This window comes from Lissotriton vulgaris, unplaced genomic scaffold (assembly GCF_964263255.1).
Source record: "Lissotriton vulgaris unplaced genomic scaffold, aLisVul1.2 SCAFFOLD_980, whole genome shotgun sequence".
Classification (NCBI taxonomy): domain Eukaryota; kingdom Metazoa; phylum Chordata; class Amphibia; order Caudata; family Salamandridae; genus Lissotriton; species Lissotriton vulgaris.
In genome coordinates, this window is record NW_028255356.1 from 488,557 (window position 1) to 512,491 (window position 23,935).

Sequence of the window (23,935 nt, forward strand, 5' to 3'; positions counted from 1 at the left end):
ATAATGCGCTATATAAATATAAATTACAATTACAATTACAATTACCTTCGTCTTAGGCCTAACTGTCCCCAACAGCTCTGCCTAACCTACGTCGCCGCTGAATCCTCCTGCCTGAGGGGTTCTATTCCGTTGTCGGCATATTCCTCCTTGCGTGCTGCCTGATTGTGGGCTCTGCCTGACTCTGCCTCCCTGCTGCACCCGCAATTTGCTAGTACTGTCTTGAGGTTCGTTTTTTTGTCAAAATTGTTGTTCTCTGTCTTTTTAGTCTTTTTCCTCATTATTCAGCGTTTCCCATTATCATGCCCGCTCCCCTCTGCCCGCTCCCTTCGTGCCGCTCCTGCCTCTGCAACCCCGCCCCAGTCCACGCCCGCCTCCCAGCTGCCATCCCTCCGCCCCTCCCCTTCTTAATGGCGGCCGTTGCTGGGGAGCGGTAGCAAAGACCTCTGACCCTCGTCTTAGGCCTACGCTCTCCCCAACAGCTCCGCCTAACCTACGTCACCACTGAGCCCTCCTACCTGAGGGGTTTGACGCCACTGTTGGCATATTTCTCCTTGCGTCCTGCCTGATTGTGGGCTCTGCCTAACTCCGTCTCCCTGCTGCACCCGCAATTTGCTGGTACTGTCTTGAGGTTCGTTTTTGTCTAAATTATTGTTCTCTCTCTTTTCAGTCTTTTTCCTCATTGTTCAGAGTTTCCCAATATCGTGTCCTCTCCCCTGTGCCTGCTCCCTTCCCGCTGCTGCTGTCCCTGTGGCCCCACACCCCAGTCCACGCCCCTGCTGTACCTCCCAGCTGCTGTCCCTCCCCTACTTAATGGCGGCTGCTGTGGGTGAGCGCTAGCAAAGACCGCTGACCCTCGTCTTATGCCTATTCTCTCCCCAACAGCTCCGCCTAAACTACGTGGCTGCTGAGCCCTCGTGTCTGAGGGGTTCAACGCAGCTGTCGGCATATTCCTCCTTCTGTGCTGCCTGATTGCGGGCTCTACCTGACTTTGCTACCCTGCTGCACCCGCAATTTGCTAGTACTGTCTTGAGGTTCGTTTTTTGTCTAAATTGTTGTTCTTTGTCTTTTCAGTCTTTTTCCTCATTGTTCAGCGTTTCCCATTATCGTGCCTGCTCCCCTCTGCCCGCTAATTCTCGCCGATGCTGCCCTGTGGCCACACACCCATGTCCACACCCCGCCTCTCAGTTGCCGTCCCTCCCCTACTTAATGGCACCGGCTGCGGGGGCAGAGCTAGTAAAGACCTCTGACCCTCGTCTTAGGCCTACGCTCTCCCCAACAGCTCCGCCTAACCTACGTCGCCGCTGAGCCCTCCTGTCTGAGGGGTTTAACGCCACTGTCGGCATATTCCTCCTTGCGTGCTGCCTGATTGTGGGCTCTGCCTGACTCCGCATCCCTGCTGCACCCGCAATTTACTAGTACTGTCTTGAGGATTGTTTTTGTCTAAATTGTTGTTCCCTACTTAATGGCGGCTGCTGTGGGGGAGCGCTAGCAAAGACCTCTGACCCTCGTCTTAGGCCTACTCTGTCCCCAACATCTCCGCATAACCTACGTCGCTGCTGAGCCCTCGTGCCTGAGTAGTTCAACACCGCTGTCGGCATATTCCTCCTTGGGCTCTGCCTGACTTCGCTTCCCTGCTGCACCCACAATTTGCTAGTACTGTCTTGAGGTTCGTTTTTGTCTAAATTGTTGTTCTCTGCAGTCTTTTTCCTCATTGTTCAGCGTTTCCCATTATCGTTCCCGCTCCCCTCTGCCCGCTAATACCTGCCAATGCTGCCCCTGTGGCCACACACCCATGCCCACACCCCGCCTCTCAGTTGCCGTCCCTCCCCTACTTAATGGCGGCGGCTGCGGAGGGCAGAGCTAGTAAAGACCTCTGACCCTCGTCTTAGGCCTACACTCTCCCCAACAGCTCCGCCTAACCTACGTCGCCGCTGAGCCCTCCTGTCTGAGGGGTTTAACGCCACTGTCGGCATATTCCTCCTTGCGTGCTGCCTGATTGTGGGCTCTGCCTGACTCCGCATCCCTGCTGCACCCGCAATTTACTAGTACTGTCTTGAGGATTGTTTTTGCCTAAATTGTTGTTCCCTACTTAATGGCGGCTGCTGTGGGGGAGCGCTAGCAAAGACCTCTGACCCTCCTCTTAGGCCTACTCTGTCCCCAACATCTCCGCATAAGCTACGTCGCTGCTGAGCCCTCGTGCCTGAGTAGTTCAACACCGCTGTCGGCATATTCCTCCTTGGGCTCTGCCTGACTTCGCTTCCCTGCTGCACCCACAATTTGCTAGTACTGTCTTGAGGTTCGTTTTTGTCTAAATTGTTGTTCTCTGTTCTTTTCAGTCTTTTTCCTCATTGTTCAGCGTTTCCCATTATCGTGCCCGCTCCCCTCTGCCCGCTAATATCTGCCAATGTTGCCCCTGTGGCCACACACCCCAGTCCATGCCCCACCTCTCAGTTGCCGTCCCTCCCCCTCCCCTACTTAATGGCGGCCGCTGCGAGGGAGAGTTGGAAAGACCTCTGATCCTCGTCTTAGGCCTACGCTCTCCCCAACAGCTCCGCCTAACCTACGTCGCAGCTGAGTCCTCCTGCCTGAGGGGTTCGATGCCACTGTCGTCATATTCCTCCTTGTGTTCTGCCTGATTGTGGGCTCTGCCTGACTCCGCCTCCCTGCTGCACCAGCAATTTACTAGTACTGTCTTGAGGTTTCTTTTTTTGTTGAAATTGTTGTTCTCTGTCTTTTTGTCTTTTTCCTCATTGTTCAGCGTTTCCCATTATCGAGCGGCTCCCTTCTGCCCGCTCCCTTCCCGCTGCTACTGCCCCTGCAGTCCGCCCCGCCAACCACACCCCTGCCCGGCCTCCGAGCTGCCATCCGTCCCCCCTCCCCTACTTAATGGCGGCCAGTGCAGGGGAGTGCTATCAAAGACCTATGACCCTTGTCTTAGGCCTACGTTCTCCCCAACAGCTCCGCCTAACCTCCGTCACCGCTGAGCCCTCCTGCCTGAGGGATTCGATGCCACTGTCGTCATATTCCTCCTTGTGTTCTGCCTGATTGTGGGCTCTGCCTGACTCCGCCTCCCTGCTGCACCAGCAATTTACTAGTACTGTCTTGAGGTTTCTTTTTTTGTTGAAATTGTTGTTCTCTGTCTTTTTGTCTTTTTCCTCATTGTTCAGCGTTTCCCATTATCGAGCGGCTCCCTTCTGCCCGCTCCCTTCCCGCTGCTACTGCCCCTGCAGTCCGCCCCGCCAACCACACCCCTGCCCGGCCTCCGAGCTGCCATACATCCCCCCTCCCCTACTTAATGGCGGCCAGTGCAGGGGAGTGCTATCAAAGACCTATGACCCTTGTCTTAGGCCTACGTTCTCCCCAACAGCTCCGCCTAACCTCCGTCACCGCTGAGCCCTCCTGCCTGAGGGATTCGATGCCACTGTCGGCATATTCCTCTTTGTGTGCTGCCTGATTGTGGGCTCTGCCTGACTCTGCTTCCCTGCTGCACCCACAATTTGCTAGTACTGACTTGAGGTTCGTTTTTGTCTAAATTGTTGTTCTCTGTCTTTTCAGTCTTTTTCCTCATTGTTCAGCATTTCCCATTATCGTGCCCTCTCCCCTCTGCCAGCTTCCTTCCCACCGCTGCTGCTCTTGTAGCCCTGCTGCCCTGTCCATGCCCCTGCTCTGCCTCCCAGCTGGCATCCCTCCCCCTTCCCTACTTAATGGCGGCCGTTGCACGGTCGTGCAGCGTACGTGCGCAGTAGGAGCGCCCCTGGCGTGCCAAAGACACGCCTAAGGCAAGCCCGTCTGCGCCCGCCCGTGACCCAAATGCGGCCAGCGCCATGGGCCCTGGATCTCTGACCATCTATCGCTATGACACCACCAGCCTCCTCGCACTAAACACTGGAAGGCGCAGAGACGGCCAGCAGGCCTCGACGAACAAGATACAAGGCCATTTCTCCTGCCTCCACTGCTGCCTGACCATCACCACAACCCCGGCCACCAACACCACCGACTCCAGCAACGACAACACCCTAAGACGTAGCCTCCTCAACGTATGCTCCGTACACAAGCACGCGTAGAAATCTGGAACCTACTTGACTCCCTCTCGCCCGACATCACCTTCTTCACGACCTGAACCAACTCCTCCTCCGCTTCCGACATCAACATCGCCATCCCGGACGGATAAAAGATCCAGAGGAAGGACCGTCCCAACCACCCAGGAGAGGGCCTCACAACCGCCCACAAGAGCACCCTCTACCTCACCACCTCCACCAAAACCCTCCAATCTGCTGAACACCTGCACTTCCAGATCCAGATCACTCCCAACGCCACACTCTGAGGAACCTTCCTCTACAGACCTCCTGGCCCCCCTTCGTCACCACCATCACTGACTTCTACGCACCCCACGCCATCACAACAATGAACTACATACTCATTGTAGACCTGAACTTCCATCTCGACAACCCCAGTGACCCCAACTCCACCACCCTTTGTGACAACCTCGCCAACACCAGACTTAAACAATTTGTCACCACACTGACCTATCGAACAGGACACACCCTCAACCCCATATTTGCTACAGGAAACAGCGTCTACTTCAGCCACACAATGCAACCACCATGGACCGACCACCACTGCGTACACTTCACTGTTGCCAAACCCAAGGCACCCAAACCAACCCCATGCCCACCACGAAGGAACTGGAGCAAGGTCACAGAAGAGCAAATGAACTCCATCCTCACCCGAAACAGCCACACCTGGACATCCGACGCAAACAGCTCAGCCAGAGAACTCCACACCTGGATCTCCAACTGAGCAGACGAGATCGCCTGCTACGCAGCCCCAACAAACAGCGCCCAAGAAAGGCTGCTTGGTTCACCACCGCTCTCCAAGAAGTCAGGCACACCTGCAGATGCCTAGAGAAGAACTGGAGAAACACCAAGGCAACAGAAAACTACTCCAGCCAACCCACCATCTCCAACTGGACACCAATCACGACCGAAGACACCGTCTCGACCATGAAAGACATCCACTCGGAGGCCTCTTTCGACCCATGCCCTCTTCATATCTACCACAGAGCTGTGGCCTCCATCGCACCCGAACTGCAATGCACCATCAACAACACCTTCAAAACAGGCACTATCCCAGACATCTGGAAGCGCGTAGAAGTCAGGCCCCTGCTCAAAAGCCCAGAGCAGACCCCACCGACCTCACGAACTACAGGCCCATCTCGCTCCTCCCATTCACAGCCAAAGTTGCATAGAAAACGGTCAACAGGGAACCAACACGATTCACTGAAGAGAACGCCATCCTCGACCAATCCCAATCCGGTTTTCGAAGTAACCGCAGCACCGAGACCACCCTACTCGCCGCCAATAACGACATCTGCACCCTCCTGGACCAGGGCCACTCTGTCGCCCTCATCCTACTTGACCTGTCAGCGGCCTTCAACACCATCTCTCACTGCACACTTATCACCAGACTGCACAACGCCGACATACAAAGAACAGCCCTGGAAAGGATCCGATCGTTCCTCACCCGAAGAAGCCAGAGAATCAGACTTCCTCCCTTCCTTTCCAACCCCACGAAAATTCCCGGCGGAGTCACACAAGGGTCCTCACTGAGCCTGAACCTCTTCAGCATCTACATGGTCCCCCTCACAGCCATCGTCCTACAACACGGCCTCAACATCATATCCTACGCCAAAGACACCTAGCTCGTCCTTTCCCTCACCCGTGACCCCACCACCACCAAACTCAACTTCCAGAAAGTAATGTAAGACGTCACAGTCTGGATGACCAACAGCTGTCTGAAACTCAACGCAGAGAAGACAGAAGTCCTCGTCCTTGGAACCACCCCTACAGCATGGGACAACAGCTGTTGGCCAACCGCCCCGGAATCCCACCTACCCCCTCAGACCACACCAAGAACCTGGGCATTATACTCGACTCTTCACTCACCATGACCCGACAGGTCAACACTGTCACATCCAGCTGCTTCAACACCCTCTGATACTTCGCAAGACCTTCAAATGGACCCCCCTGAGTTAAGGAAAACAGTCACCTATGCTCTCATCACCAGCAGACTGGACTATCGGAAAGCACTCTACACCAGCATCAACAAGTCCCTACTCCGCACACTCCAGACCATACAGAACACCGCCGCCAGACTCATCCTCTGCATCCCCCAGCAAGAACACATCAGCCAACACCTACGAAGACTCCACTGGCTCCCCATGGAGAAAAGAGTTAACTTCAAAATCCTCACTCATGCCTACAAATGTCTACACAACTATGGACCCCAATACCTCAATGACAGAATCAACTTCCACATACCCAAAAGAAACCTCCGATCTTCCAACCTCGCACTGACCAAAACCCCGCCCATCCACAGAGCCAGAGCAGGCGGAAGATCCTTCTCGCACATTGCAGCCCAGACCTGAACGAGCTACCCGCAGACATGCGCCCCCTCCCTGAACACCTTCAGGAAGCCCCTCAAGACCTGGCTCTTCGGCTAAACAGATCTGCAGACCCCCAACCTCAGCTCCTTGAGACCCTCATGGGTGAGTAGCATACTTACAATTTCCCTGATTGATTGATTGATTGAGTAGATCTACCCCTTAGTTCCAAGTTTACTCCAGATACAGTGCGGTATCAGAAGCGCACTGATTTTAATGGTCTCCTCTGCAAAAAAAAGTTGTTCTCTAACGTCTGAAGTGACTGTTTCACATATCCCACAAGGTGGCCCTATAGATAACACTGCTAACACATTTACTTTGATATAATTGCAGTGTCTCTTTTATAGGCGTACTTCCCAAGTTTGGTAGCGAATCTTAAAATTGCTTCAGATGTTCTCAAAAATTTTAGTTTTCAACTTTTCTAATGAGAACACCAAAAACCAGCTTTGGAAAAATGTAAGCCCAGGTAAGTACAACTTTCAGTAACTAGCTACTCTCTGACCTTAGACAAAATGTGTTCTCTTCTTTATTTTACCTGTGCCAGATGCCATAACAAAAGTTTTAGTTACATGTTAAATTCAGTCTCATATGTTTTCCCTCTATGTATGTAACAAAACCTTCAATCAAACGCTGTAAACCATTACCCGTTCATGATATTGATACCATATCATTGGCATACAGATGGATAGGAGTTGGACGCTCTCCGACTTTAGGGGGGTCAGTAATCAGTTTTGCAAGTATTCAGCCACCCTAATCATGTATGGAGGGATTTAATAGGGTGCATGGACGCACCCTTGCTCAATTCCTCTCATGACTCTAAATCCTGAAGTGCATTCACCGTTTATACCATAACACACTCAAGCAGTCAAACAGCTGTGACTAAAAAGAAATAACAACTATCAGGGAGCTCAATTGTTCTAAGGTCTTCCACAACTTGGCATTGTTAACCGGGTTGAATGCACTATTTAACTCAGCGAAACATATGTGGATGTGGCCTTTTTAGGTCGAGCTAGACATTGCATGTGCTGTCTCTTCGAGACCTGCTGTAATCAGTCTGTGAGCTTCAGGTTCATCCCCTTTCTTGCAAAAGCTTTTCAATTGTGTATGTCAGTGCCATTTAACCCCTTCGCTGCTCATGATGAGCTCAGCTCATCATGAGGCACACTGGAGCTGTGCTTATGACGAGCTGAGCTCGTCATGAACAATGGGAAATCTCCATCATCAGCACAGGGAAAATTCATAGCAGCCAAGGTGTTAAAAATCCTTGCTTGCTAATGGTCAGTCCTGCCACTTTGTTCCTCCTTTCTCTCTTCTGTTCCACCCACAGACCAGGGTCTTAGTACTGTCTCATTCCACTATGGTTCTTTACCTGTTCTTGGGGGGACTATATTTTGTATGGTCTCATACTCTATTACTGTTTGTCTGTGTTGTTCTTCAGCGCCTAGCTGCTTTCATTCAAATCTAGCATTCTGCCTCACACCTCCTCTTAATGCCACAGTTGTGTTCCTGATGCCTTTTTTTCTGCTGCCTCCCCCACCATGGCTCCCTCTGCTTGTATTTTTTTATTAGGTTTTTTGTACTTTTCGATCTCCACCAGCAGTTGGGGTTTTTCTAGTAGGATATTTGCTTTGTTTGGGCTTTCTTTTAAGGGGGATTGAGCTTGTTTTTAGGTATGGCCTGCACATGGTTTACATCCCGCTTCCTCTCTTGCCTGGCTTTTCATTGCTTCCTGTGCGGTCCACTGACTTTTCCACATTTATAATAGCTGTAGCATATTTTCTTGCATTGACCCGTGCTTGTTATTGTATGTTTGGTCTCTCCCTGACAGAGCCCAAGGGTCACCACAGAGTGAACCCCTGAAAGAAAGTAAGTGAGCGTGTGGTAAATTTTGTACTATTTTCATTGCAGATGTCTATCGTTAGATAGATTATTTTTCCAATTATTTACTCTCTGTATTTGCGTCTCTATTATTTGCATCGCTTCACGTATACTTTTTATTAGCGTTATATATAGTGCTGCATGCACAGAGAGATGGTCCAGAGTTCTTGTAATAAGTAATCACTTATAATGGAGTTTTACTAGAATAACCCAATGTTTTTATTCTTTGCGGGTAACTGACTTATAGAGCCACTCTTTCAGGTGTCCCACCTGAGGATTCTTCAGGGTCCCCGCACACGATGTGTGCTTCCAAGTACTACGCCCTATTGGGAGCAATGCGTCTATACTACCAGAGCCTGCAGAGACTGACGATGAACCGTCATATCTTTTATTGTATGGATGACATGATGCCTCCTGTCCGAGTGCCCCTGGTACCTTGCCCCTTGTGCACTCGCTTCAACCTTCGAGGCTCAGATGAGGGAGAGGTCGAACTGCTCTGGGGGATGAGAGTCAATTGAAGGCACTGGAGATGAGCATCCTTTGGGAGGGAGAGTTTGTTTTCAGAGCAGGTGGCCCCAATGAGGTCTAAAAGAGGCATATCTCCTGTTTGGGGCGGGGGTGGGTGCAGATGAATCCAGTGAAGGTGTTATCTTCCAGATGTGGTGAATTGAGAGGTACCTGTCATCTCCAGACGGCCCACAGTGCTTCTGCGCCTGCCCGCTAGGACCGCCTTTCAACATATCTCCTGACGCACCAAGCGCTTCCTGTATTCAGAAGCGGGGTCTGTAGGAATATGCTGTGTCAGACAATGTAAAACACTCCTGCTCAGTCCAGGTGCCTCACTGCATCCTAGATCCAGCGCCTCAGTGCCTCATACGATGCACCTAATGTCAGATTCCAAGGCAGGTGGAAACTGCGGTCAGTCCAATGGTTTTTGCATTAGGTTTTACCTGAATGAATTTTTGTGGCTAAAACATCACAGGCAGTGGAATAGCACAAGGCATCTACGTTTGCAAATAACAATCTCTAAGTTACTCTCCATTCCGCAGGGAGAATGTGCCACTGAAAGCAAATCCCACACAGGGAAACAGGGGTAACAGGAGGGAGTGGTATTTCCGGGTCTTTTTGCACCAGTGGTTGGGGCGGCTTTGCAGTGCTCTTTGGGTTCAAAGGGCCAGATGTATCAAGCTTTTTCCCATTTGCGAACTGGAAAATCCTTTTGGGATCATTCCAAAAGGCAATTGCAAAATAGGTAAAAGCAAATTTCTGCGTTTACCTATTTTCCGAATGCATTTAGAGAATCTAAATTTGCAATTCTCTAAATGCAATGCAGGAAGCGCTTATTAAATTGCGATCCTGCTTTAAGGAATCGCAATTTACCACCAACTTCAGGTTGGTGGTAAATTGAAAATCCTTAGAAAAATGCACAATTTTTAATTTTTCTAAGTGAATTGGGGCACACATACATGCCATTAGGGCTTTCTGAATTCAGAAGCGGGGTCTGTAGGAACATGCTGTGTCAGACAATTAAAGCGAAAGAAAAGGGGATGATGGACGGAGCGTTTGAGCAAATCAAACACTCACCCCCAGTCAACTGATCTGGGTTTAATCCATCACCATTCTTTAGCTCACTCAGCCACCCCAGTTCAGACATAGCCATATGCAAATCAGTCTGACCCTGTGCATCATGGGAACAGTCCAGCCCAAACTGCCAAGCCATGTCTTCCTTGGACCGGAAAAAAGCATACTGGGACAGGTTTCGGATTCATAATCCTCATCAGCCAGGGTATCTTGAATCCAGTGGCCAAGTGATCAAGGGACTCACGTCTGAGCATACTCTGCCAACTTAGGGCGAACAAAGCGAAACAAAAGGGCATGATGGACGGAGCGTTTGAGCAAATCAAACACTCACCCGCAGTCAACTGATCTGGGTTTAATCCATCACCATTCTTTAGCTCACTCAGCCACCCCAGTTCAGACATGGCCATATGCAAATCAGTCTGACCCTGTGCCTCATGGGAACAGTCCGGCCCGAACTGCCAAGCCATGTCTTCCCTGGACCGGAAACAAGCATCCTGGGACCGGTTTTGGATTCATAATCCTCATCAGCCAGGCTATCTTGAATCCAGTGCCCAAGTGAGCAAGGGACTCATGTCTGAGCATACCCTGCCAACTTAGGGCGAACAAAGCGAAACAAAAGGGGATAATGGACGGAGCGTTTGTGCAAATCAAACACTCACCCCCAGTCAACAGATCTCTCTGTAATCCATCACCATTCTTTAGCTCACAAAGCCACCCCAGTTCAGGCATGGCCATATGAAAATCAGTCTGACCCTGTGCCTCATGGGAACAGTCCAGCCCGAACTGCCAAGCCATGTCTTCCCTGGACCGGAAACAAGCATCCTGTGACAGGTTTTGGATTCATAATCCTCATCAGCCAGGCTATCTTGAATCCAGTGGCCAAGTGAGCAAGGGACTCACGTCTGAGCATACCCTGCCAACTTAGGGCGAACAAAGCGAAACAAAAGGGGATGATGGAGGGAGCGTTTGATCAAATCAAACACTCACCCCCAGTCAATTGATCTGGGTTTAATCCATCACCATTCTTTAGCTCACTCAGCCACCCCAGTTCAGACATGACCATATGCAAATCAGTCTGACCCTGTGCCTCATGGGAACAGTCCAGCCCGAACTGCCAAGCCATGTCTTCCCTGGACCGGAAACAAGCTTCCTGGGACCGGTTTCGGATTCATAATCCTCATCAGCCAGGCTATCTTGAATCCAGTGGCCAAGTGAGCAAGGGACTCACGTCTGAGCATACCTTGCCAACTTAGGGCGAACAAAGCGAAACAAAAGGGGATGATGGACGGAGCGTTTGAGCAAATCAAACACTCACCCCCAGTCAACTGATCTGGGTTTAATCCATCACCATTCTTTAGCTCACTCAGCCACCCCAGTTCAGACATGGCCATATGCAAATAGGACTGACCCTGTGCCTCATGGAAACAGTCCAGCCCGAACTGCCAAGCCATGTCTTCCCTGGACCGGAAACAAGCATCCTGGGACCGGTTTCGGATTCATAATCCTCATCAGCCAGGCTATCTTGAATCCAGTGGCCTAGTGAGCAAGGGACTCACGTCTGAGCATACCCTGCCAACTAAGGGCGAACAAAGCGAAACAAAAGGGGATGATGGACGGAGCGTTTGAGCAAATCAAATACTCACCCCCAGTCAACTGATCTGGGTTTAATCCATCACCATTCTTTAGCTCACTCAGCCACCCCAGTTCAGACATGGCCATATGCACAGAACGGTGATGGATTAAACCCAGATCTGTTGACTGGGTGTGAGTGTTTGATTGGTTCAGATGCTCCGTCCAATACCACCCCCTTTTGTAGCACTTTGTTCGCCATAAGTTGGCAGGGTATGCTCAGACGTGAGTCCCTTGCTCACTTTGCCACTGGATTCAAGCAAGTCTGCAGAAGATGGCTGAAATGCCAGAAACCTGTCCTAGAAAGCTTCTTTCCGGTCCAGGGAAGGCATAGCTTGGCAGTTCGGGCTGGACTGTTCCCATGAGGCACAGGGTCAGACTGATTTGCATATGGCCATGTCTGAACTGGGGTGGTAGAGTGGGCTAAAGAACGGTGATGGATTAAACCCAGATCTGTTGACTGGGTGTGAGTGTTTGATTGGTTCAGATACTCCGTCCATCACCACCCCCTTTTGTACAGCTTTGTTCGCCATAAGTTGGAAGGGTATGCTCAGACGTGAGTCCCTTGCTCACTTTGCCACTGGATTCAAGCAAGCCTGGCTGAAGACGGTGTAATGCCAGAAACCGGTCCTAGGAAGCTTGTTTCCGGTTCAGGGAAGGCATGGCTTGGCAGTTCGGGCTGGACTGTTCCCATGAGGCACAGGGTCAGTTTTTTTTGCATATGGCCATGTCTGAACTGGGGTGGCAGAGTGGGCTAAAGAACGGTGATGGATTAAACCCAGATCTGTTGACTGGGTGTAAGTGTTTGATTGGTTCAGATGCTCCGTACATCACCACCCCCTTTTGTACCGCTTTGTTCGCCATAAGTTGGCAGGGTTTGCTCAGACGTGAGTTCCTTGCTCACTTTGCCACTGGATTCAAGCAAGCCTGGATAAAGACGGCTGGAATGCCAGAAACCGGTCCTAGAAAGCTTGTTTCTGGTCCAGGGAAGCCATGGCTTGGCAGTTCGGGCTGGACTGTTCCCATGAGGCACAGGGTCAGACTGATTTGCATATGGCCATGTCTGAACTGGGGTGGCAGAGTGGGCTAAAGAACGGTGATGGATAAAACCCAGATCTGTTGACTGGGTGTGAGTGTTTGATTGGTTCAGATGCTCCGTCCATCACCACCCCCTTTTGTATCGCTTTGTTCGCTATAAGTTGGCAGGGTTTGCTCAGACGTGAGTTCCTTGCTCACTTTGCCACTGAATTCAAGCAAGCCTGGATAAAGACGGCTGGAATGCCAGAAACCGGTCCTAGAAAGCTTTTTCTGGTCCAGGGAAGGCATGGCTGGCAGTTCGGGCTGGACTGTTCCCATGAGGCACAGGGTCAGACTGATTTGCATATGGCCATGTCTGATCTGGGGTGGCAGAGTGGGCTAAAGAACGGTGATGGATTAAACCCAGATCTGTTGACTGGGTGTGAGTGTTTGATTGGCTCAGATACTCCGTCCATCACTACCCCCTTTTGTACCGCTTTGTTCGCCATAAGTTGGCAGGGGTATTGCACCGTTACAAAGCAACTTTTACAACGCACTACCATTACATCGCAACTTTTACAACGCAAATACCATTACAATGCATGCCATTACAACGCATGTCATTACATAACAGATACTATTACAACGCATACCATTACATCGTAAGTATAGGTAAGTATATCATTTTTATTTAATTTTATTTTACATTATTTTATTAATTTAATTTATATTAAAATTAAAATAAAATATTAATATATTAATTTAAGTAATTTGGGGGTATTTTTAGGTTTTAGGGCTGGGTTTGGTTTTTGTGGTACAGGGGTATTTTTAAGTTTTAGGGCTGGGTTTGGTTTTTGGGGTACAGGGGTATTTTTAGGTTTTAGGGCTGGGTTTGGTTTTTGGGGTACAGGGGTATTTTTAGGTTTTAGGGCTGGGTTTGGTTTTTGGGGTACAGGGGTATTTTTAGGTTTTAGGGCTGGGTTTGGTTTTTGGGGTACAGGGGTATTTTAGGTTTTAGGGCTAGGTTTGGTTTTTGGGGTACAGGGGTATTTTTAGGTTTTAGGGCTAGGTTTGGTTTTTGGGGTACAGGGGTATTTTTAGGTTTTAGGGCTAGGTTTGGTTTTTGGGGTACAGGGGCATTTTTAGGTTTTAGGGCTAGGTTTGGTTTTTGGGGTACAGGGGTATTTTTAGGTTTTAGGGCTGGGTTTGGTTTTTGGGGTACAGGGGTATTTTTAGGTTTTAGGGCTGGGTTTGGTTTTTGGGGTACAGGGGTATTTTTAGGTTTTAGGGCTGGGTTTGGTTTTTGGGGTACAGGGGTATTACAACTTTAAATAAATTAAATTAATTAAATTATTTTAATTAAATTTAATTACATTAATTACAATATTTACAATTATAAAATTAATTTGAATTACATTACTTAAATTAAATTAAATTAATTACTTTTTTTATTTATTTAATTTATTATAATTAAATAATATTATTTAAAATTTATAAATTAATTAAATTTCTTTGATTATATTAAATTAAATTATATTTAGTATTATTTTAAATTTAATTAAATTATATTTATTGTAATAAATGATATTATATTATTTACTATTTATAATTTTTTATATTTCATTAATTATATTATATTAAATATATTAAATTAATTACAATTTTAATATTATTTAAATTACTATAATTAAATTAAATTAAATTAATTACTGTTTTAAATTTTTTTACATTTTATTTAATAATTTAAATTAATTAAAGTAACTCTATTACATTTTTTAAAAAAAAGATAAATTTACCTATACTTACGATGTAATGGCATTCGTTGTAATAGTATCTGCTATGTAATGCCATGCGTTGTAATGGCATGCATTGTAATGGTACCTGCGTTGTAAAAATTGAGTTGTAACGGTCTGTGTTGTAAAATAACGCGTTGTAACGTCATAGATCCGTTGGCAGGGTATGCTCAGACGTGAGTCCCTTGCTCACTTTGCCACTGGATTCAAGCAAGCCTGGCTGAAGACGGCTGGAATGCCAGAAACCGGTCCTAGGAAGCTTGTTTCCGGTCCAGGGAAGGCATGGCTTGGCAGTTCGGGCTGGACTGTTCCCATGAGGCACAGGGTCAGACTGATTTGCATATGGCCATGTCTAAACTAGGGTGGCAGAGTGGGCTAAAGAACGGTGATGGATTAAACCCAGATCTGTTGACTGGGTGTGAGTGTTTGATTGGTTCAGATGCTCCGTCCATCACCACCCCCTTTTGTACCGCTTTGTTCGCCATAAGTTGGCAGGGTTTGCTCAGACGTAAGTTCCTTGCTAACTTTGTCACTGGATTCAAGCAAGCCTGGATAAAGACGGCTGGAATGCCAGTAACCGGTCCTAGAAAGCTTGTTTCTGGTCCAGGGAAGGCATGGCTTGGCAGTTCGGGCTGGACTGTTCCCATGAGGCACAGGGTCAGACTGATTTGCATATGGCCATGTCTGAACTGGGGTGGCAGAGTGGGCTAAAGAACGGTGATGGATTAAACCCAGATCTGTTGACTGGGTGTGAGTGTTTGATTGGTTCAGATGCTCCGTCCATCACCACCCCCTTTTGTACCGCTTTGTTCGCCATAAGTTGGCTAAAGAATGGTGATGGATTAAACCCAGATCTGTTGACTGGGTGTGAGTGTTTGATTGGTTCAGATGCTCTGTCCATCACCACCCCCTTTTGTACCGCTTTGTTCGCCATAAGTTGGCAGGGTATGCTCAGACATGAGTCTCTTGCTCACTTTGCCACTGTATTCAAGCAAGCCTGGCTGAAGACGGCTGGAATGCCAGAAACCGGTCCTATGAAGCTTGTTTGCGGTCCAGGGAAGGCATGGCTTGGCAGTTCGGGCTGGACTGTTCCCATGAGGCACAGGGTCAGACTGATTTGCATACGGCCATGTCTGAACTGGGGTGGTAGAGTGGGCTAAAGAACAGTGATGGATTAAACCCAGATCTGTTGACTGGGTGTGAGTGTTTGATTGGTTCAGATGCTCCATCCATCACCACCCCCTTTTGTACCACTTTGTTCACCATAAGTTGGCAGGGTATGCTCAGACGTAAGTCCCTTGCTCACTTTGCCACTGGATTCAGGCAAGCCTGGCTGAAGACGGCTGGAATGCCAGAAACCGGTCCTAGGAAGCTTGTTTTCGGTCCAGTGAAGGCATGGCTTGACAGTTCGGGCTGGACTGTTCCCATGAGGCACAGGGTCAGACTGATTTACATATGGCCATGTCTGAACTAGGGTGGCAGAGTGGGCTAAAAAACGGTGATGGATTAAACCCAGATCTGTTGACTGGGTGTGAGTGTTTAATTGGTTCAGATGCTCCGTCCATCACCATCCCCTTTTGTACCGCTTTGTTCGCCATAAGTTTGCAGGGTATGCTCAGACGTGAGTCCCTTGCTCACTTTGCCACTGGATTCAAGCAAGCCTGGCTGAAGACGGCTGGAATGCCAGAAACCGGTCCTAGGAAGCTTGTTTCTGGTCCAGGGAAGGCATGGCCTGGCAGTTCGGGCTGGACTGTTCCCATGAGGCACAGGGTCAGAGTAATTTGCATAAGGCCATGTCTGAACTGGGGTGGCAGAGTGGGCTAAAGAACGGTGATGGATTAAACCCAGATCTGTTGACTGGGTGTGAGTGTTTGATTGGTTCAGATGCTCCGTCCATCACCACCCCCATTTGTACCGCTTCGTTCACCATAAGTTGGCAGGGTATGCTCAGACGTGAGTCTCTTGCTCACTTTGCCACTGTATTCAAGCACGCCTGGCTGAAGACGGCTGGAATGCCAGAAACCGGTCCTAGGAAGCTTGTTTCCGGTCCAGGGAAGGCATGGCTTGGCAGTTCGGGCTGGACTGTTCCCATGAGGCACAGGGTCAGACTGATTTGCATATGGCCATGTCTGAACTGGGGTGGCAGAGTGGGCTAAAGAACGGTGATGGATTAAACCCAGATCTGTTGACTGGGTATGAGTGTTTGATTGGTTTAGATGCTCCGTCCATCACCACCCACTTTTGTACCACTTTTTTCGCCATAAGTTGGCAGGGTATGCTCAGACGTGAGTCCCTTGCTCACTTTGCCACTGGATTGAAGCAAGCCTGGCTGAAGACGGCTGGAATGCCAGAAACCGGTCCTAGGAAGCTTGTTTCCGGTCCATGGAAGGCATGGCTTGGCAGTTCGGGCTGGACTGTTCCCATGAGGCACAGGGTCAGACTGATTTGCATAAGGCCATGTCTGAACTGGGGTGGCAGAGTGGGCTAAAGAACGGTGATGGACTAAACCCAGATCTGTTGACTGGGTGTGATTGTTTGATTGGTTCAGATGCTCTGTCCATCACCACCCCGTTTTGTACCGCTTTGTGTCACACAATTAAAGCATGTGCACAAATGCTTATTTCAGCGGTGCAACAGGGTGTGCTTTTGGCACTCTTGAAATTGCATATGCAGTTTGCGAGTACCTATTGGGTACTCGCAAATTGCGCATGCAATTCCCATTCATTCCTATTGGCCTCTAGGCTCATAGGAATGAATGGGAAGCCATTTCTGATTTGCGAGTCGCAATTAAGGAATGCGTAGGAAACTCAATCTGATTTGCGAAACCTACATACATTGCATTTTGCGAGTCAATAATAGCGAATCGGTAAAATTCGCTATTAAGGACTCGCAAAATACAATGTTGATACATCTGGCTGAAAGATCCAAGGGCATATATATTCAGTCTCCTTTAAAACTGTATATGGCAGCAGATGCTGGCAGGATGAATGTTTGCTAAATGCTCGCCGCTGAAGCATGTTGTAATCTGAGAACCAGGTGTAAACCACCTGCAAGGTCCACAAAGCCTTCCATCTCTATTAGAGGGAAGCAGACTGACCCGCATTAAACTGAGTAACAGGAACCCTAGGAGAAGGGCAATATGAGGCGCTAACAATGTTTGAAGTTGTGTTGTCTAAGGCTTCCTCTGTCTGCAGAAACCCCCTTGAAAAAAAGGACTAAGGATTTTTTTTATCCGGACCCTAAAGTCTGGAACAAAGTTCCCTGGTTCGAGATATGAAAAAAGTCTGGCTGTTGGAAAGTCATCCTGTGCCCTGGGCACCCCCCAGCTTTTTGCTGACTGGTACTGCTGGTAGCTGAATGTGACTGACCCTGGGCTCTGCCTAACTGCCCTGGTGATAAGCTCAAAGAGAGACATTTAAAATACAGTGAAAACACTTACATACACTAGGGTACACTGTAGGTTGGGGCACCCCTGTGATTGACATGACCTTTCCTATAAGGCCCTAGTACATAATGGTGCAGGGGGATTAGAACTATTTATCGGTCCCTAGTATTTAACAGGGCATGGCATTTTAGAGGCCAGCAGCCCTTTTTGCACTTGCATGTGTGCACTGCTGAAGCCGGAGGACAGTTTAAAAGTGGCTCTTTGTTGCAGGACTGCCTTTAAGTAAATTGTGCCCAAAACTCGACTTTTGGGATTGGGCCACTCAAAAATGTATTACCTACAATGCTTGGGCATATTAGGTAACCCCACAGTCTCCCTAGGTATCCCAGGGGTAGGGGTCAAGTAGTTATAAGGCGTACCTTTATGAAAATGAGTTTTGTTTGCCCTGGGTTAAGTGAAATCCCACATTTTACTCCCCACATTGTCATAAAGTGCTGCCCAAAAACGACTTTGGTGCTAGGAGCACTGTGGAGGGAGGATGTGCAATATTTCTACACATTCAGAACCTCTAATGTCTTGCCTAGGTGGTCCAAGGATTGGGGTCCTGTAGATTTAGGCAGAGTACTTAAAATATGTTTTTATTAGCCCTGGTGTCGGGAAAATGGCCCACGTCATTTTTCTCATTGCAAATCCCCTGCCACATAGGTTAACATTACAAGAAGTGATTGACTAATAAATCTTGATAGGAGAAGGCTAAAAATGCCATTCAAAGACTTTCTAGAATGGTATCAATAAACTCAACAACATAATATTGTTGAATTTCTCCTATAATGTACGGACACAAAGTTATACGTCTTTCTTGTTTGTTAGCCCAGTTTCAGCCTTCCAGGGGTCTGTCCTGATTGGTCAGACTTAAGTGGATTAGCCAGGCTTCTTTGAAGAGGTGATAAAGAGCCCCTGGGGTTAACCAGCTCTGCTGGTAGGGCAGTGTTCTGTTACACAGCAATGCCAGAGCAGGGGGAGGAGTCGTAAACAATGGACTTCAAGGGAAGGGGAAGATCAAAGTGTCATTAACAAGTCTACTCTTTTGACCCTATGCAGATTCTAGGTTTAAGGAAGCAATGAGCAAATGCAAGGGGGAGAAACTACTGAGATTAGCCATTTTAGGGGTGTGTTTAGCCAGTTCTTCTCTCCCTGCTACAAATTCTGCAATTATGAATTTAGAAGAATGAGTGCACTCTGGGACAAAATAATGGCACACTTTACAGGATTGGTCAGACCTTTGGGTGGAACCCTGCAGCCCATTGGGAAGGAGTGACCTTCTGCTTGAGCCAGAGAAATTGGCATAAGTATCTGAGATCTTAGATATGCTGCTTGAAACTTAAGAAAGCAAGAAGTGCCATGCTGAGAAGTTGGATGTGCATTTCCTAAGGCCTGCACTCTGAATACTACACATTTTGCACCATCTTGAACTACAGCCCTGTGGATTACCTTGCTGTAAGAAGGACTAAAGAGTGGACTTCCTGCAAGCTACAGGTTAACAGAGCTCACCTGGATCATCACCACCAAGGATCCTCAACCTGGAGAACTGCCAGTGGATTTGTAAGGGTTTTATCCAAGTGGATTGTGGGAACTGAAGTCCTCAACTTTCAAGGACCATCTTGGAGCTTCCAGACCCTTGGAGTGAGTTTGAGACACGTTGGGACCCTTTTGGGAACTTCAGGAAGAAGTTCCAGGAGTTGGAGAACTTTGGAAAAAAGCTCCATAACTGGACCGACTCAACCTGGCCAGCCTGCCTTCAACCGCGTAGGTCCGACTTCCATAGTTTGACTGGGAGCTGGTGAAATCTGAGGTTGGCGAACCCTCACCGAATCCGAATGTGCCTTAAGCCTTACCTACTCTTTGCATGCGTTTACAACCCCCATCACACAGCGCTTTAGCTTCATCCAAACAAGTATTAGAATACATGAATTTATACGGTACTTAATTAGTAAAATAACAAGTACCAGTGTCCAAGGTTTTTTTTCTCAGTAGCCCACTTTCGTACTTGCTTTCTCAATTTGTCAATGTTTTTCTGACTCTGTCTTCCTCCTCCTGTCCCCTTTTCCTGTTTTGCTCTCTCTTGCTCTAGGTAAAAGGTCTTATGAGGAAAAGTAAATGCTGGTTCAAAAAAATATGAGTGCTGATAGGCTTTACCTGCAAGCATCAGCTCAAATTAAGCATTGAATTTACAGCTATCAGTTGAAGCATTAGAATGGCTGCAGGCTCCCCTGATGGTAAAAGAAGACACAAGCTAATCAACTAACTTTGTAACAGGGGAAGAATTACGAAAAAGGGGCATCCTTTGTACAATTGGCACAAGAATCAGACCTAAAGCCAGGTGCGCAACGCCCGTAGGGCTGAAACGGCTTCAGCCACTCCAACCCCATTGTTTGTCTCAGCCCAGGCTGGTGCAGCTCAAGCCTCTGTGGGTTTGGCTGCGAGTTTCTATCAGTTGATTCTGATAGCACACGTCCTGCTTGTAGACGTGCTGCGTTTCATTTGTTAATAGGGCACGGCTTCAGGGCAGATTGTATTGTGGACTCAGCTGGGCAGTGTCTGGAGTCTTATCTCCGGCACACCCGAGTTTTTCACAGGTCTTTAAAGACCATATGTATATTAACATACCTTCGTAAACTGATTACAGAGGCTTAATTTTTTTTCTGGGTCCAGTACCCAGCAGCCCTATTCCTTACATTTACAGCTGTAGTGATAGAATGCATTTCATTAAAAGGAATATAAAGTATGGATGCCAAAAGAAAAATACCAGCTATTTGTTGTTTACAGAGCCTGCAAAGACCTTGTCTTGACACTAAATAGGGTTATAAATAAAAAAGTATGTATTCATTTATAATGTGCCATTTCTGTCTTTATTCCCTTTAATTATCAGTCATGGATCATTCAGGCAGCCTAGAGCACAATTAAAAGTGCTTTTTTGTTTATATGTGCTGCTTGTAGTATGTACAGATGAGTGCTGAAAATACAGGTTTAGGTGACTGCTTAAGTTTTTACAGTCTGGGAAATCAAAATAATACGCTGGCAACCCTAATCATAAAACTGGAAGTTTGTTGCAGGATCAGCACACTATTTATTTCTTCCACCCTCGATTCCTGAATAATGCCATAATAGCAAGAGTTTATCTAATATCTGGAACCCTATGCCGCCTTAAACAACAAACTGAGTTACTTCAAGTGCCTCAGAATGCACACTGTCCTGCAGAGTGCTGCTTCTTGAGGAAAGGTTTCTCCCAGAGTGCTGTTTCTGCAGTAAAACTCGCTCGCAGAGTGCTGCTTCTGCTGTAAAGCTGTCTCTCAGAGTGCTGTTTCTGCAGTAAAACTCTCTTGCAGAGTGTTGCTTCTTCAGGAAAGCTCTCTCTCAGAGTGCTGTTTCTGCCCTAAAACTCTCTCACAGAGTGCTGCTTCTTGAGGAAAGGTCTCTCCCAGAGTGATGTTTCTGCAGTAAAACTCTCTCGCAGAGTGCTGCTTCTGCTGTAAAGCTGTCTCTCAGAGTGCTGTTTCTGCCCTAAAACTCTCTCGCAGAGTGCTGCTTCTGCTGTAAAGCTGTCTCCTGGAGTGCTGTTTCTGCAGTAAAGCTCTCTCCCAGAGTGCTGTTTCTACAGTAAGTGTCTCTCCCAGAGTGCTGCTTCTGCAGTAAATCTCTCTCCCAGAGTTCTGCTTCTGCAGTAAAGCTTTCTCCCAGAGTGCTGTTTCTGCAGTAAAACACTCTCCCAGACACTGTTCCTGTAAGCCGAGCACCCGCGCACCTATGTCTCCCTGAACGCGCATTGTAAAATGTAAATCTCACAGGCACCTGAGAACCGTTCTCACTGCTGCTTTTAAAATGCGTGTGGCGCAAAAACAGTCAGATCGTGTGACTATTTGAAAGTAATCATGTTAATTGCAGTGCCAGTCATTCGCTGCAATTCACATGAATACTTTCACAAAGGCCCACAATCTGCTCTGCAGCCGTGCCCTATTAACAAATGGTGGGGCAGCGAGTCTACAAGCATGATGTGTGCTATCAGTTGATTCTGATAGCACACGTCCTGCTTGTAGACGTGCTGCATTTCATTTGTTAATAGGGCACGGCTTCAGGGCAGATTGTGTTGTGGACTCGGCTGGGCAGTGTCTGGAGTCTTATCTCCGGCACACCCGAGTTTTTCACAGTTCTTTAAAGACCATTTGCATATTTACATACCTTTGCAAACTGGTTACTGAGGCTTATATATTTTTTTCTCTGGTTCCAGTACCCCCTGGGCCCCCCACTCTGCATATTCCTTAACCGTAGTGTGAGAATCCATTTCATTAAAAGGAATATAAAGTAGGCTTGCCAAAAGAAAAATGCCAGCCATGTGTTGTTTAAAGAGCCTGCAAAAACCTCGTCTTGACACTAAATAGGGTTATAAATAAAAAAGCATGTATTCATTTGTAATGTGACTTTTCTTTCTTTATTCCCTTTAATTATCAGTCATGAATCATTCAGGCAGCCCTAGAACACAATTAAAAGTGCTTTCTATTTTTATTTGCTGTTCAAAGCATGCACAGATAATTGCTGAAAATACTTCTTTAGATGACTGTTCATTTTTGTACCTTCTGGACATCAAAATAATGACCTGGCAATCTTAATCATAAGACTGGAAGAGTGTTGCAGGATCAGCACATTATTTATTTCCTCCACCCTAAATCCCTGATTAACACTATAATAGCAATAGTTTAACTTATATCTGAAACCCTATGCCGTTGTCAGTAACATGCTGAGTTACTTCAAGTGTCTGGGAATGCACCTGGCATTCAGACAACTCACTCCTCATTCTCGTGTTTCACTTTCACGCTCAGCCTGCACTCACAGCGATCACAGTGCACTCACACTGATCATCATGCACTCACACCATTCACCCGCTCTCCCTGCACTCACAGTGATCACTCTGCACTCACAATGCACTTGCGCTGTTCACCCAGGTGCCTCATCCTGCAGTCACACAAGCACACTACTCACCCTGCACTCATGTGACACTTCACTCACCTGTCCCCCTCACTGCTCAATCTGCAATGTCACTCAACAAGCCCATCACTAACCATGCATTCATTTGTCCCACTCTGCACTTACATCCGCACCCAAATTAATATGGTTACCTCACTCATCCTACAGTCACTCCTCTTACCCTACTCTCAAACTGTTGCATTGCTCACTGGGAACTCACATGGGCTCTCCTGCCACCCACACAGCACAGAACGTTAAAGTGCCTGCTACAAGGAACGTGCACCATGCAGCAAACAGAACTGAGTGTGAGTAAACTATGAGTAGCACTATAAAAAATGAAATGTATGCTAGAAAGGTGGTATAGAGAGATGACGTGTTTTGTTGGTGAATGGCAGTTAGGAAATTCATGGATAAGGAGGAAATGGGGGAGGAGGTGCCAAAAAACACTGTTGCACCATGTGCGACCAGTGCTGGGGCCTGCCCTGGCTGGGAGTGTTAGCCCCCCACAAAGTTCAGTTCTAGGTGTGCCCTTGCCTAAAGCACCCTTACAAGGATTAAGGACCTAATCTAAAAAGTATTTTCACAGTCGCAAAGCCAGCAATTCACAAAATCAAAGCATTTGATACAGCAAAAACAAACAGGATTCACAATGTACTAAAAATGCGTTTTTAGTGAGAAAAGTATTTCCATCTCATGAAATATCTTAAGCGACTACTCCATATATCACAGATAAGGCAGTGTGTATTGAGCCTCTCCCCCCTTCTTTGTGATTCCGAATACCAAACTCAGTGGTTTGCCACCATACATCTGGTCACAAACCATTGAATACCTAGCAATGTCTGCCTCTGTGTTGTAGCTGTGACAGCTATTCCTTTGTGATTGCTTCCATTTTGCGAATGGTTGCCTCAAGCAGGCAATGGCCCATGATGAAGTTCTGTATATTGGAGTTTTTCTTTCTTTTTTTTAGGTGGAGCCTGGGCAGCGCATGCGCTGCTCTGTGAGGCATGCTGTATTGAGGTGGGGACTGGAAGCTCTGCCCACTCTCCACCCCTATTTTACATTGACTTGTGTCATTGTCCACTGTAAACTGTAGATGTTCATTGGTCAAAAGGCTTAGTAGTTCTGCCTTGTCTCATTTTGTAACATCCTATGGCAACACCCCCTGTTTTGTCTGTTGTTACTCGGCAGGCT

General features: G+C 47.6%; 1 protein-coding gene across 2 annotated transcripts in view; it reads left to right on the top strand.

Moving 5' to 3' along the window:
• Positions 1-23,935, top strand: part of LOC147659154 (E3 ubiquitin-protein ligase TRIM39-like) — a 376,357-nt gene that overhangs the window by 179,269 nt on the left and 173,153 nt on the right. The gene's annotated exons all lie outside the window — the stretch shown is intronic.